Below are 16,521 nucleotides of genomic sequence, written 5' to 3' on the forward strand. Positions count from 1 at the left end.
CTTGCGTTTTCAACAAAGGCCAAAATCAGTTCTTTGTAGCCAAGCCAAGAGGAGTCTGATCTGGATCTTTCTCCCAGGCGCGATGTCCATCTCCTCTCAGGCAGGCATGCCAGCGAGGAAGGAATGCGAAGCTGCAGCCTGGGGTGCCGTTGACCAAGGAGATGGTTATTTGCCAGTTGAATTTAAGAAACCACTGACACTTTTTTATTTTAACCTAAAACCAAAGCACAATTTGAAATGAGCTCAGAACTTTCATTTAAGTCAACAAGGTCCGGCCCCAGGGCCCAAAGAAGAAGGCATGTTACCGTGTCTCTCTGCTTCTTCAAGTAATCCTGTCTGATACAGCTTGCTGTGGACTTTGTGGAGATCTTTGCTCCAGTAACCAGAGGGGAAAGGCAAAGGAAAGGGGGAAAACACACCAACAACACATCTTCATTGAGTCCGTTCTAAATAAGAGAGGCTTCCTTTTCTCCTGAATTTTTCTTCTTTTTCTTTGTTTTCCCAATGGGTTCCACAGGACTTTTCTTCTACTTGGGCCATTTTTTTTCTTTGTAGTTAATCTGCCTTTAAACATTTGGAGGAAATAGTTCAGATTTTAAAACAACTTCCCCAGGACGTGATATGTATGGTTCAAGTGATAAATCTTTCCCCCTAAAGAAATGTCACGGCACGAAAGCAGACATAGTTACCACACTGTTTATTATTGGACTTGGCTCACGGCCTAGATTAGGATTCTAATTTTAATTTATTAGAATGCACTTTGCTGGGAGATTTTCATACAAATGCTATATGTTTAGTCAGGAAGCAAGCGGCTTGGTGATATGACATCATGTTGGACTGAATTCGTTTCTCTTTGTTTATGAGTTCATGTTCTAATCCTTAGATATGGACTTTCTCATCTTGGGTGATCCGAATGAGTGCATTTTTCTCTGGGATGCTCTGGGGAAGGAGTGGGGAGAGGGTGGGAGGGCAACTCAGAACAGCAGATTTGCGGTGTCTTGGGGCTCTGGGAGAGCCCTCTCCGTCATGGAAGACCATGTGACACCTGTTGCACCTCTGTGGAGCTGGGCCTCCCATCATGCTCTTGGGTATTTTCTGAGCTGATTTGCTTGCCATCATAGTCAGCTTCTTCTTCGTCTTCTTTTTTTAATGAAAATAAAAGTTGGTACGAGAATTTTAAATCCAAGGTATTGGTCTCTCCTGAAGATGGACTCTATACCACGTGCTTTGGACCCTTGAGAAACGGTGACATATCCAGAGCAGACAGTAAATGACCAGGCTTCCCCGGCAGCTGAGTCAAGGCTGGGTGAGCCAGCCCACCGTCCCCTGCCTCTCCCCACAGCCCACCGTGCTCTGGCCTTCAGGAATGTGACTCCCACTCCGGAGCCTGCTGTGGATGTGTTTCTGAGACGTTTAACATGTTTCTCACAAACAGGACATGACATGTATGGTTTAAGTGAAAATGATGGCCTTGCTGCCGGGTGCAAGGCCAGTCTTTGTCAAGAGCATCCTGCAATCCGAAGGGCTCTGGACCGACATGCTCCACAGACCCTGGCCCTTCGGGATCTGGACTTGGATGCTTCCCACGGAGCTGGCTCTTAAATCAGGGGGCCTCCTGCAGGCCTGTAAGCCAGGGTGGGCCTGGGCTGCTCAGCAGCAGACCCCATAACCCTGTGTGCTGCTGCCGCTTCTGGTGTTCCCGGCCATGAATTACAAGGTGGGTCTTCTTAGTCTCAGATTCCTCGGCCATGTCGTTTATTTTAGAAAACATGGCCCAAGTTACAAGAGCATTGGGGTTTTAAACCACACGTAGGTGAGACCCCATAGGCAACGTGGAGTTGGGCCTCACGGTGATGTTTGATACAAGCAGCTAAGTCGAGCCAGTTTTGGTTTCTGGGGTACGTTCTACATGCATGTGTTCATTAACAGCTGGTTGACTCACCCAGTGTGTGTCTCATACATGGCACGAGTGATGGCTGTCACCATCAATAGGTGACTCTAGGTTCTCAGTGGCGCCCAGGGGACATTGAATGGTAGTAGGAGCCCATTTGGATCATCCCCACTAAAGAAGTTTCTGTCCTCAGAGAGTATTCCATTAACAAAACTTGGAGGAGGATTTCTACCTCAGCTTCTGCCACAGAGCCTACAGACACGCCGGTATGTGCATTTGCTCTGTGTGGATTCTCTTTGTCTTCTGAGACCATCCGGTAAGCGAGCAGGTGGCTGCCTGGGAGCCATTGAACTCTGAGCTGGACCCAGGCAGCGTTCCGCTTCTCCATGTTCTGCTAAAAATGGCTGTGTGCTGTGGATCGGTTCTGGTGACCTCGCTGGGCTAGAGTTTTCTCCCTTCCACTAATAACTGTCTGACTACTAGACTGCCTGTCTCTAACTTGAGCCGCAGAGAAAAGGTCATGCCTACCGAGTGAGCTTTCCTCACTGTGTGGAAATATTAGAGCGCATTTACTGGTCAGTGAAGGAAGCCCTGACAGCAGAGTGGGCTGGGCCCTGAGTTGCCGACCTCAAGGCTCATCATTCTAACTGACGAGCTGTGCCAGGGGAGATCAGGTCTGCCGGTCGGATCCCAGAAAGGCCCAGTCAAATAGATGGCAGTGCGTTTGAAATGTGAGACCAGGTCTGTTATTTCTGAAATGAGGATTCAGTGTCGCCGTCGTTAGGGAGGAGGATGTTACGCCTGAGACCGAGCGCCAGGCAGAGTGCTGTGTTCTCTGTGAAGGGCCCGACATGCCCGCCTCTTCCTGCCGCCGTGCCTTCTTCCTTAGGACTTCGTACCACAGCCCTGTTGGCTGGACAGCTACGTGACCCGTGGACCTGCCACGTTGGACTTGACTGTCCTGTGCGGCGTGGTTTAATTAGAACACTTTGATTGCCTGCACTCTTGAAAACTCGGGTGGGTGGCCAACGTTAACAGTAACACGGCTACGTTTTACTCCTCAAGATGGGAGTAATAAGGAAACACGGATGAGGCCGGAGTCTGGTTACTAGCATGCCTCCCTCAGAGGGTCCCTGTGAACCGACTGAAGGAAACCCCTGGTCATCCTCAGCTCTGTGCATTGCACCCACAACCCCAGACGAGTTTGTCATGTTCTAGAAATTGGTTCTGTGTCTTGTTGAAGTGCACTGTCTCTAGATGTGTGTGTGTGTGCATGTGTGTGTGTGCGCACGCGCGCACATGCGCGCAAACATGCAAGGACTGATGGCCTGACTGCGGTGAGTGTTAACAAATGCTGTTATCTGAAGACGCTGCCAGAGCACAGATGGAGGTACTGCCCTAGTCTCCCTGCTCCCCCATCCTAGATGTTTGACCGAGATATAGCTAGCATTGTTCCGTAGTGATTAAAGCAAGCCTGCTTCCCAAGGTACAGAGCTTTCTCCAGAATGTGCCGCCAGCCCCCTTGGTCTCTAAGTTCCAAACAAAGTCTGATCGGGCCTGCACTTCTGTTTGAGTCTCCGTGCTGTTGGGTGGGGGCGGCCTTGCGGTGTCAGACCTGGAGGGCAGGCTTGAAGGGGGGTTGGGATGGTCTTCCAGAAGGAAAGGAAAGAAAGCCCCGCCCTGCTGCTCTCCAGGCCCTCTGCTCATAGGAGATTTAGAACGCACCCCCCTGGTGAGGGTAGCTCTGTGGCAGCAAGGGAAGGTGATCCATGCCCCCAAAAGATTTGCCGTCTCAGAAACCCAGCATTAGGCAGCTACGTGATGAAATTAGCTCGGTGTTGGTGGATGGGTAGGTCTGGTTCAGTGAGGTTCCACCTTAATTGTAACCTTGACCTGTGTGCTGAACCTTGGCAGCACTGAAGGCTCTCTGCAGGCCCCATGGGGAAGGATTCGGTGACCATTTAGTCATGCCTGCTTTGGTTGGGTGGAAGCTCAAATGAGTGACATATATGTCATATATTTATCAGTATCCTCTCTTCTGGGCTCTTCATAATATGGTTCCCAGGATCGGTCCCAGCTGTTAACTAGAACTCTTCGATTCCCATCAGTGCCTCTGAGGCCGCTTACCTGATGAGAAAGGCAGAAGAAAGGGCTGAGTTGATAACTTGGGCTTGACTATTATCTCTACTTGTGAGATGATAAGAAAAGTGCTTGGCTTCTTCATCTTGTTCACCCCCTCAACTGCACAATCAGTGAGGAAGGAAGTGGTTACCTCTTCTAGTTCTTCAGAGGACAAAATGAATACTTTATTTAGATTAGTGCCAGAATTTCGTAAACTTTTCATCCGTGCTGCTCTTGATAGTATTATTGTTGTTGTCTCTGAAATGAGGCCCGAGTCCTTGGTTTTCTCACTTGGGGGTCTTGTTGTCATTAGGTGGCACCAAGTCGGTTCTGACTCACAGTGACCCTCGGGGACAGAGGGGAACTACCTGAAGGGCTTCCTGGGCTGGAATCTTTATGGGACTTGATCACGGTGCCCACGTGGAAGGACTCGTGGAGACAGACACAGAATCCCAGCAAGCAGGAAGGGTGAAGTGGCAGAGGAAAGAGGCGTTCTCAATGTCTCTCTTATTTAAAAGGCCACAGTCCAAATGAAGCATCATCAGGTTGTGACCTGATTGTTGGGTTGGACTCCACCCCTACACTTTTACATAGGTTCGGGTTGACATAAACTCTGACTGACACATGTCCAAACCCTCCTCCACTAAGCACTTGGGGAGATGAAAAGGATGCACCAGAAATGTCTCCACTGACAAGAGTTGCACACTGTGGTGACGCCGGGTGCACAATGAGCGGAAGAACATACTGACTTCAAAGGGAATTGGTTTTGTTGTTGTCATTTTTGTTTCCCGCATTAGAGGTGTGGGAAGGGATAGAGGAGATGAGGTTGTATCCGGATCTTGAAAGACAGGCAGACTTTGCAGGGATTTGGTTTTCAGGGAGGAGTGTGAAACATAACTGGTGAAGATCCGAGTTGCCCTAAGAGCGAGCCACGATTGGGAGTCAGAGAGCAGAGCAGCACCACAGGGTGGCTTCAAAGAGCAGGGATTCGCCTTCCCATCACTCGGGAGATTAAAAGTCCTATCCGCCTCTCAGCTGTGTCCATGTCGGTGGCCTCTGGCATCCCTTGGCCCTGGCCTGGCTTCCCAAGGCACCTGTCTTCTCCAGCAGTGTGGGCACTCTCTTGTATTACTTCATAATTTTGAGGTCATTGGTTTTAGGGACACACCCCGGCTACGCTGTTGTCTTTGCACCCCCATGACAAAGGGAGCCTTCTTTCCCAACCACATGACATCCATCCACCGGCACATGGCCTAGAATTCTTGCACGTCCCGTGGGGACACCCATTCCAATCCGTAACATATACACAGAGCCATGAGAGGTCCCGTAAAATCCTTTTGGGTGTTGATAGAAATTAAAACGAATGGGATCCAGAAACAGATTGACTCCTGGGAGAAGGCGGGGGAAGGAGGAGGGAATCCTTGGGGTTTTGATCTGGAGTCTGCTGTGGCTAAAATATGATACAGTTGTATCCATTCTGTGTGAAGTCCTGTCAATGGCCTTGATGGGTTAGACTCCACCCCTACACTGGCCTACAGGGTCAAGTTGACATATTGTCAAGTCCTTTCAGTTACTTTGCATCTGTGGTCCTTTTCTGTTATGCAGTTTTCATGTCAACACGGAAATATCCTTTTTAGTAATTATAACACCCATTATTATTATGCCAAATGGTAACAAAGTGATCATCACTGATTAGCAAAGTTGCCAGCATGCAGAGACAGGCATTGTTAACATTGTGGTCATTTATCCTTTTCGGCCTGCCTACCTTCCTCTTCCTCGTTTTTGTCTGCCTGCATCCTTCATCCTTCATCCTTGCTGCTATGCCGTCTCCTTTGCCCCCTGACAGCCTGTCCTCCGGCTCTGTGGTTCCAGGGCGCACAGACGTACCTCATTGTCCGTGGAGCTCTGGAGGGTTCCACTTTACTGGCGGCTGGTGTTGTGCTTTAGTTAACCCAACAGCCCCCCCCCCACACACACACACACATTAAATGAATGCTGAGCGTGTAACTACAGATTACACTTTTGAAAAATATTTTGCATATGATTTTGGGCTCATACGAAGTAGGCCATTTTAAACTACCTTGTGCACCGCTTCCTTTTTTATACAGTGTAAAGATTTTTATCTGGGAACGCCCCTCCTTCCTCAAATCAAGCCCTCATTTAATTTAATTTAATTTTTAAAAATTTGTAGTAAAGAAATGACTTTCTTATAAGTGTGTGGTTCGCTTCTGCTTATGTCTTTGAGTAACAGTCCTCGTCCCTTTTATTTTGATGGGCAACTCTTTGAGATACGTGCCCTGCGCTCTGAATGCTGAGCACATTTTCCCAGTTTGCAGGGCTTTGTTTTGTGCCTTTTAGCTATTCGTCTGTGAATCTTTTCTTCATGGTTTACGCTTCTCAGGCCATGCTTCAAAGGACTGTCACTTATCTCTGCAAAGGACTAGATCAGTGGTTCTCCACCTTCCTAATGTCATTTTGCTAGTTGAACCCTCCAAGGGGTCCCGACCCACCGGTTGAGAACCACTGGGCTAGATGTCTGACGCCCTGGGTGTGGCACACAGAGGTGGACTCTGGTAGTTTGCCGCCTGGACCTCCTGAGTTTCGCAGGAATGGGGGCCGAGGGCATCACTACATGTGTTGACATCTTGGGATCAAATAGCAAGACTAACAATCCAAACACAACTCACTGCTCTGGAATCGATTCCAACACACAACAACCCTATAGGACAGGGCAGACCTGCCCCCTTTGGGTTTCTGAGGCTGTAGATCTGTACAGAAAGACCCACTTTCTCCGATGGATCAGCTGGGTTTGAACCACTGACTTTTCTGCTAGAGGCTCAACATATAGCCCACTAAACCCCCAGGGAGCCGTAGAAAGTTTCTTGTACCTCTGAAATCCTTTGTCCTAATGAAACACATCAGACAAGCATCATTTGTAATCCAAATAACAGAGAGAGCGTGCGTGTCTGAACCCCTGAGAGAGCGAGCGAGAGCATCAGCATGAGAGTGATATAACGTCGGTTCTTGTAGAAGTCATTCCCAATTCAGACTCTGCTCCCTGAGACTTCCCTCACCCTCTCTGTCCACGATGCTGAGTCACTGATACTTCTGTCTCAGGCTCTTCTGGGTTTGAGAGCAAAGAGGCAGCCTGAACGTCATCATCGACTTGCTGTAGTTGTATAACTTTTAATGTAAGTGGCTGTCACATTGAAGAATTAATTGCACGTCTTTCCCCTGGGCTACTGTCCACCATGCGCGTCAGAAATCAATAGTCTGGGCATCTTAAGCCCTGTGTGCCCTGGTTGTCTAATGATTAGCTAGAGTAGGGGTGGGGTGGAGATAAAGTCATTTCCCTTTGATGTCCTTTGGGGAAAATAGATGTTTAAATACAAAAGCTAATGCTGTAAGATTAAAAATTGCTATTTGTAGGTAAAAGAGTCTGTGCTGTAATGTTTTATGATTCTTATTGTCAACACTAGATTCAAATGTTGTCAACAGCTTTTCTCAGCAGCAGCTCCACGGTTCAACTGTTCTCTCTGCGTCTTCTCTTGTCCTCTCGTAAGTACCAGAGTTTACAGGGCCAGTCATCGCTTTGCGTGGTGTTAATGTTTCAGGCATTAATGTGATTAATGTAACAGCAGTCTTCTCACGCTTTCTCGGCTTTTGATGTGACAGCTGTCCCGGTCTTTGGGATTTATGTATTTTAAAATGATAGGTAGCTTGCATACATACAAGCGCACACATCATATGACTCCAAGCAGCACCAAACTCTCGGCAGTGGGGTCTTTTCCGGCCCATCGTTACCCCATCGGATGGAGTGGAACGCCCCCGCAGCTTTCCAAGCACACTCTCCGTGAGCTTAGCAAGCCTCCTCTTTCCCCCAACTTGAGTCGCCAACATTTCCCAATGTGGACATACCCATGCAGCCAACATCCAGAGCCGAAAACGGAGCATCACCTCCACGCCCCGTCACCCATCCCTCTTCCCAGTGGTCCTCCTCCACGCCCCGGCACCCATCCCTCTTCCCAGTGGTCCGCCTCCACGCCCCGGCACCCATCCCTCTTCCCAGTGGTCCGCCTCCACGCCCCGGCACCCATCCCTCTTCCCAGTGATCCGCCTCCACGCCCCGGCACCCATCCCTCTTCCCAGTGATCCGCCTCCACGCCCCGGCACCCATCCCTCTTCCCAGTGGTCCGCCTCCACGCCCCGGCACCCATCCCTCTTCCCAGTGGTCCGCCTCCACGCCCCGGCACCCATCCCTCTTCCCAGTGATCCGCCTCCACGCCCTGGCACCCATCCCTCTTCCCAGTGGTCCTCCTCCACGCCCCGGCACCCATCCCTCTTCCCAGTGATCTGCCTCCACGCCCCATCACCCATCCCTCTTCCCAGTGGTCCGCGCTCCCAGAGCCTCTCCTCAGTTTGATTTCTAGCACCATGGCTACTTTTGAACAGCAGGCTGACAAAGTACAGCGTGTCGATCTTTCTTTCCTGCGTCCTCTTAGACCTCATATGACTTCTGTGAGGTGTGTCCGCGTGGTCATGTGCAGTGGCACTCGGGCTCACCTGTCAACAAGTGTTGCGTCGTTTGCATACACTATGCATGTTTTAGCGGTTCGTTTCTCCTGGACGTTTGCTTCTTTCCATTCGAAGACAGTAGGACGCATCCTGCCATAAGTGTCCCCGCCTGTGTGTCTGGGGAGCACGCGGACGTCTGCGACCGCCCACAGGAGAAGCAGCGGCAGCGGGCATGGAGAGCATGTCTGGGCTGGGCCTTTGCGAGGGGCAGGAGAGAGCGTGTGCCTCATTTTGCAGGCAAGCGGACCCTGCTGCTGTGCGTGTTTATATTTCGGAGGCGGGTGATATCAGTGTTTAGTATTTGAAAGGAATTGGAAAATGTTCATTTGCTTTGGCATGGTTTCCATTATTTGCTTTTATCTGAGAACTCCCGAGTTACTCTTTGGGTAATACAGTCTGAAGGAAATTGGGTGTAAATGCACAATCCTTGTCCCATTCCAATTTGCCAAGCCCAACGGAAAACATTTGCTACCCTATATTTTCCTAATGCTTTATTGTGATCCACGAGGCTCCCCGCTCTCAGCAAAGGAAACTGGGAGGAGAGATCTGATGTGAGCCGGGCAATTTGAGGGTAGCCACTGCAGCTCTCGCAAAGGAAGGAGCCGCTGGCCTGCATGAAGCGGCAGGGCCTCGCCCGTGCTTTTCACTGAAACTCAATGCTTCCCAGCAGCAGACAGTCCTTCCCCCACCCCTTGCTCCTTGAAGGCAAAGTATCTCAAGAGGAGGAGAAGGGAAATTCAGCTGCTCAACAAGTTGAATTTATCACTCTCTGGCTATCACGAGGCTGGGAGCAAAAAGGCACAGTTTCGATCTCGTCTTGAAAAATAGAATGCGAAGGTAACGGAACTGTCCCATGGACTTCTTGAAGTCCCTTTTCCCTCTGAATGGCCCTCTACCAATAACCATCCCATCAATTCAGTCTCTCTGGCCTCCTCAACTGTGGGAAAGAAATGGCCGCTCTGGAGCGCCTTCCTCTGTGGTTTCATAGCAGCACGAGGTACCTAGGACACTACGTATGGTTCTAGAATCCCGAATCCAAACTAAGCTAAAAATAGCCACTGCTAGCAAGTCGATTCCAGTTCACAGCAACCCAGTAAGACAGGGTAGAGCTGTTCCATTGGGTTTCCAAAGCCGTGACTGTGACGCACGCATACTCCATGTCTTTCTCCCAAGAAACAGCTGGTGGGTTCAAGTTGCTACCCGTCTTCCTCTTGGCCCAGCGCTTGAAGCATGGCGCCATCAAGGTGCCATTGATAAGAGTAGAGCAAAGCAAGAAAAGAAACGAAAAAATGTTCACCTCAATTCCTGGCAACCTATATTTAACCAGAGCATGTACTTGTAAGTATGTGTCAGACAGGGAAATAATAGTTATTGCTCTCCAGTGAATTATAAAGGAAAATAGTTAGTTAACCTTGAGATAGCAGGGGTGCTGGACAGCTGAATAGCAGACCCCTCCGCTCTTCAAAAAGGCTGAGAGCTTGGAAAGCATTGTGCTCAGAGACAAAGAGGGAGCAGGTTTTCATGGCGTGCTCCGGAACAGGACAGGACGCCCGCATTCTTTGCAAGCCTGCCTCGGCTCGTCTGCAGACCTTCCACACCTCCGGCCACTTGTGCTTGTCCTAAAAGGTGTCATCGTGGGGCCGCAGTGTCGCAGCAGGCTCTCTGAGAGACTGCAGGTGCCTCGCCCTGGAGTTAGCCGGCGTGAGTGGAACTTCAGCTTCCCCGCCACTCGCTTGACGGGTAGCTTTACTCGGTGTCTTCATCTCCTCCTGAGCCTCAGTTTCTCCACTGACAGCAGCATGAGCGAGTTTTACGAGGACCTTTGAGTGATACCTTTATGTCATCCATGCCACAGTTGTGAGTGGAGTGCACACTAGAAGAGATGAGAGTAGGGATCATGTACACCAAGGAGGGAGGCCGGAAAGCACACAGTTCATTCACACAGGCTTGGGAGGGATGTTTGCAACAGGGGATGGTTCCCAGCCCGGCTGTGACATCAGATGGATCCGGGGCGGATCTGTGATGTCAGATGGATCCAGGTGGATCTCCAGCTCCTGGTGCCCTTCTCTCAGCTTCAGCTTGCTCGCAGTGCTGCTGTTGAGCTCCCTGGCTCTAGAGTCAAAGACCAACTGGACTCCTTCCTATCCACCCTTCCCTGAACAAATATTGTAACTCTCTATGCCTCAGCCCCCCCAACTGTAGGAACAAATAATAGAATCTACCTTGTGTGCTTAAAAAAATGACGATAAAGTACACAAAACACATCTCATGTAGCCCCTTGAATAAAGCAAATGTCCTCTGAAATGCAACTGCTGCGTCGTTGTGCTTATTGGCTTTGTAATGCTTTCCTAGATTATTAATTAACCTGTGAACCACTTAATTGGTGTACAAATACATTGCACTTATTTCGAATCTACAACTTTCTAAGTTTTGACATATGGAATCAGATGGGAAGCAGTTAAAATAATAAACACACCCATCACTCCCTAAAGTTTCCCCGTGCCCCCTGCTCATCCCTGACCCTCTGTTCTCATCTCCAGGCAGGCACTGGTCTGTCTTCTCTTGTTAAAGATCCATTTTTAATTTCTAGAATTCTGTGTAACTAGAATCATGCAGTTTATACTCTTTCTACTTCCTTTCACTTATCCATGTTGCTCTATGAATTATATATAAGGTCATTATTTTAAAATCTATATTAAATTGCATGAGTACACATGTACTTGATTCACATTTAAGGTGCTTCCAATTTGGGGGTCTGATAAATAAAGCTCCTATGACTAATCCTATCTAAGTCTTTGTATGGACGAAGCTTTCCTATTTTCTTGGGTTAAATGCAAAGGGCAGAATGGCTGGGTTCTGTGGTAGGTTGTATGTTCATCCTTTTGAGATAGGGCCAAACTACTTGCCAAGGCACGCCCACCACCTAGTGCCCTCACCAGGAGTATAATTTCTGGTTCTCCGTGATCTTTCCAACGTTTGATGCTGTCACTGGTGAGGGCCACTATGTGTCAATCAACTCAGGGCGGGGAGTGTGGGGAATGGCCCTAAGCATCTTCTTAGGCACCTGTTTGTCCTGTGTGCCCCTTCTGTGATGCTCTGCACGTTGGTGTGCACGAAAGGATCATGTCTGTAAAAGAAAGTGATGTTTTAAAATTATCTTTCTTGATAAAATCTAAACCGTAGCATTCTCATTGAGTTTCATCTCTGACACACGGACACTCCCTGTGCTGATTGAGAAGATCAGAAAGCTCTCCTTAGTCTGTGTTTGTGATTCATAATTTTGATGAGCATCAATTAAACTGGGATACAAACCTCTCAAGTTTGATATATTTACCTTTCTATAGATTACTAGAGTTAATTTGCAATACTTCACAAATAATGTTTGCATCCAGAGAGATACCCGATCATATGTTTCTTTTCTTATAAAGTTTTTGTTAAATTTTGGTTGCAAAGTAATTCGAGCCCCTGAGAGCGAATCAGGGAGTATTTCTCTCTCTCTCTCTCTCTCTCTCTCTCCTATTTCCTGGAAGACTTTGTGTGGAATTGGTCTTATATCTTCCTTACGTGTTCTGTAGAATCCCCAGTCAAAATTCATCCAAGCACACTTTGCGTCAAACATTTAGCTATAAGCTTGATTTATTTTGTCCAGAGGGAACTATGTCTGTTTCTTAAAAATGAGCTTTTGCCTTTTCTTTCAAGGAATTTGTTCATTCTTTTCTGTGCTGCCCACTTTCTAGCACTATCTGTTCATGTATTTTCTCACCCCTTTGATATCTCTAGGTTCACTGTGATGTCACTTCTCCCATTGGTAATACTGATAATTTGTGTCTTTTTCTTTCATTTGATTACTCTGGCAAAAAGTTTATTACTTATAATAATCTTCTCAAATACTCAACCTTTGTCTTTCATTTTTCTATTCTTTATTTTATTGATTTCTGCCTTGGATTTCATTCATTTTTTTCTCTTTGGGATTCTGTTTGCTATGTAAACAGTTTATTAGCATGTCATCCACATAATCATACAATCCAACAGTCAAGCATATCAAGAAGAGTTGTACAATTATTATCACAATCAATTTTAGAACATTTTCTTCTTCCTTGTGATCAGTTATTAGTATATATCTTTAATTGCTGCAAAAATATACACAACATTCTCCAATTCGATAACTTCTACGTGTATAATTCATCACCATTGGTTATAGTCTTCATGTTGTGCAATCACTACTGATATCCCTTCCAAATTATCCCACCACCGTTAACAGAAACTCAATGCCCCCAAGCAGAGCTCTTCTTTAACCTTTGCTAACCCTTGGCCAACTTTGGCTTCCTTTTTTCTTTCTAAGTAGCTTTCTTGATATAATATTCAGATAGTATATACTTGCAGAGTTGTCATTTTTTTTAAAACAAGCGCTGGCCAGTTTTATTAAAGAAAAATATTGCAGGATTTATTTTTCACCAGTCTGTTCTGGCATGCTTCTAATGATATCAGAATCACCTAGAAGATAAAATAATTTTACATTAATGAATGGCGGCAAATTGTTGCAGAATCCCTACTTTAGACGTAATTCTGCAAATCAGCATTTGTTATTCCCTAACTATTTCATGGCAGTCATCTTGAACTTGAACAAAGATCTCTAGAGTACCAGCCACATACAGAAATTCAGACTTATCACCAGCATTTAAAAAACCAGGCTCAGGGAAAGAACTCAGCCTGGGGACACATGCATGGTCTTAATATAGCGAATGTTTAGCCTGCTCTGGCTACCACAAAACCAGGACAGCGAGAATATTCGCAAGAGTTGTCATTTTTAAAAAGAATTGTATATACATCATCACAGTCAGTTCCGCTCCCTCCTCCCTCTTATACTCATTGGTGCTTTCCATCTCCCCATCCCTGGTAAATCAAGGCATTAGGTATTGTCTCTGTGCCCCACCTCCTCTGTGCTTCATTAAACTAACAGAAACAGTAAAATCGAAGAACTAAACACAAATAAGAAAAAAATAATATCATAAAGGTAAAAATAAAGGATAAGAAAGAAAAGATCACTTACAATATTTAAAAAGCTAGAGAAGAAATTTCTTTCATGAAACAAGCAAGACATATTTGAGAACCTAGAACAAATTCAGGTTGGCTCTAGAGGGAGGTCAACTAACCACGCATCCTACTACCCCATGGTTTGATCCACTGTAATCAAGTTTACAGGAGTCTTTGTCTGATCGTCGGGCTGTCTGAGTCCCTAGCCTGTGGCCACAGGGGAGGGGAGCTTCCAGAGGCTCAATCGGACCAGACACTCTGCAGATGGATCTTGATCTCCCACAGCCCTCCATAGCCTTCTACAAACCGGATGTTCACACTTTAAGTTCTGAAACTTTTCCCTTCATCACATTTTGATCTCACCATTATTATGATGATTTGTATTTCCTAAGGGTAGAAGCTGAAGTCATTGATTTCAGACCTTTCTTATTTTCAATATATGTATTTTATTATTACATATTTTCTTCTAAATACTAGTTCAATTGAATCCCACCAAATTTAATTTTTATATACTTGTTTCCAAATTAAAAATGATTTCTAGTTTCTTTTTGTTTATTTGTTGATCTCTTCTTTTACATGAAAATTATTTCAAAATGTGTGATGTAAATTTTATGTACTCATTTTTTGTGTGTTTTTTAAAAATCATTTTATTGGGGGCTCGTACAACTCTTATCCCAATCCATACATACATCCATTGTGTCAAGCACATTTGTTATGTACTCATATTTGCAGGTGTGTAAGATATCTTTGTAACTGAGTTTCAATTTAATTTTGGTGCCGATAACATACTTTATACTGCTTGAGTTCTTTACATTTAATGATTTTTGTTTCGTAATTTTGAATGCAATCTATCTGGTCAGTGTTTTCTGTGCACTTGATAAAGCGAATATTGCAATGTTGATGGTGCGTTCTACAGACACCAACTAAGTCAGTCTCATTGACAGGATCAGCTTTCTGAAACCACCAATCAGCTTTGCAAGAGGAAGACAGCCTTTCTACTTTCATAAAGAGAGGCAGTCTTAGAAACTCACAGAGGCAGTTCAAGCCTGCTTATAGGGTCTCTCTGAGTCAGAATTGACTTAGTGGCAGTAAGTTTGTTTTTTTGTTGTTGTTGTTTTTTTAAACAATTTATTAGGGGCTCATACAACTCTTATCACAGTCCATACATATACATACATCAATTGTATAAAGCACATCTGTACATTCTTTTCCCTAATCATTTTTTTCTCCTCTTTTCTTTTTTTACATTTTATTAGGGACTCATACAACTCTTATCACAATCCATATATATATACATACATCAATTGTATAAAGCACATCCATACTGGTTTGGTTTTTTTGATGAATTGAAATTCTATCACTCTCAGAGACTGAGTTTAATTATGGTTATATTCTTTGCTCTGATACCTATTTTTTCTGATGATGATATAGGCTTTCTATATTTCTAATTTCTGCCCATGATATATTTTCTATTGTTTTCATTTTAGCTTATATAATTCTATTTAAAGTTCATTTCTTATGTATGATATGAAGTAGTATTTTTCAATCCAACCTAAAATATGCTGCCTTTTAGTTTTTATTTTCAAGTATGCAATGAAAAATGCTATTTCAGATAATGTACTTTTATAGTTCCTATTTTCTTCTGCTTGGAATTTCTATCTTTGCAGTTATTTCGGGGGTGGATATTTTGCCTCATGGGGCATAGTTACACTCACTGGTTCAAGGCCTTTGGCAACGCCGCTATCCAGGGCATTTCAGGGATTACTAGCCTTTTCTTTTGCGTATTGATCCTCTTTTCCTGTGTTTTGTATGTCACGTAATTGTGGCTGTATTCTAGACATTTTAAAATCATTTCGTTTTAGCTCTAGATCCTGTTAAGATTTCTTGTAAGTTACTGGGTTTTGTTTAGTAGGTGTGTTAGTCTGGGTAGACTAGAGAAACAAATTTATGAACATAAATTTCATATATATATGTATGTATGTATATATATATATATATGAAAGAAGTTTACATACAAGAGCAATTAATTATTGAGAAAACATCCCAGATCAAGTCCATAGGTCTAATATACAGGTATTATTGGTTAGAATTTACCATACATATTGAGGGCAAGTGGGGAGGGGGTGCAGTGGCTACAATTCAATCCATTGCAGCAGTGATAAAGGAATACAATAATTATTTGAGCTACTGAAAAAGAGAGGAACTAAAAATGAATGAACACGGTCTCCAATTCCATGGAGAATGCCTAAAAGTGCATCTCAACAGCCCAACCATGTTTAGGCAAATGATGCCTCGCTTTACTTATTCCGTGTCTTTTAAGATTAGAAAGAGGCCCACCAGGTGAACGAGCACGTCTTTCACCGCCCTGTGCATCCGAGGGGCCCATACCAAGACTCAAACAAAGCTGCTCGCCATGGAGTCACTGCTGGCCACGCAGAGCTGCCCCACAGAGTTCCCATGGCTGCGTCTTCCATGGAAGCAGACCACCACCTTTCTTCTGTGCAGCAGGAAGTGGGTTTGAACCATCAGCCTTTTAGTGAGTTGCCAAGTGCTTAACCGCTGTACCATCAGGGCAGCACAAACTGTGGGCCCCCAAAGTGCACTAAGATTTTGATGAGCGGGCCTGGCCTGAGGCCCAAGCATCCACAGTTAGACTGTACTTTGAGAAACACTCATGGCAGCCACGTGAACCACCTGGAGGTGACGGCGTCTGTGGGAGCCCTAACATCAAGCAGCGTTCCAGGCAGGCTGGTGTGGAACAAAAGTGTCAAAAGTACATCTTTCTGCTATAGGTCCAGGGCCCATTTGTGGTCCTCAAAACCTAAAGCTGTCCAGGCACCAGGGGGACAGTGCACTCGCACGGCCATGTTCCCCGTCACAGTCACTCAAGTCCTTTTCAC

General features: G+C 45.7%; 1 protein-coding gene and 1 non-coding gene across 2 annotated transcripts in view; one reads left to right on the forward strand and one right to left on the reverse strand.

Moving 5' to 3' along the window:
• The window catches only part of ERC2 (ELKS/RAB6-interacting/CAST family member 2), a 763,082-nt gene that overhangs the window by 615,750 nt on the left and 130,811 nt on the right, over positions 1-16,521 (forward strand). The window lies entirely within an intron of this gene.
• Positions 13,251-13,382, reverse strand: LOC142449586 (small nucleolar RNA SNORA72). The gene has a single exon (XR_012784725.1). It is a non-coding gene; the product is annotated as a small nucleolar RNA SNORA72 (small nucleolar RNA).

This window comes from Tenrec ecaudatus, chromosome 5 (genome assembly GCF_050624435.1).
Source record: "Tenrec ecaudatus isolate mTenEca1 chromosome 5, mTenEca1.hap1, whole genome shotgun sequence".
In the NCBI taxonomy this organism is placed as follows: Eukaryota; Metazoa; Chordata; class Mammalia; order Afrosoricida; family Tenrecidae; genus Tenrec; species Tenrec ecaudatus.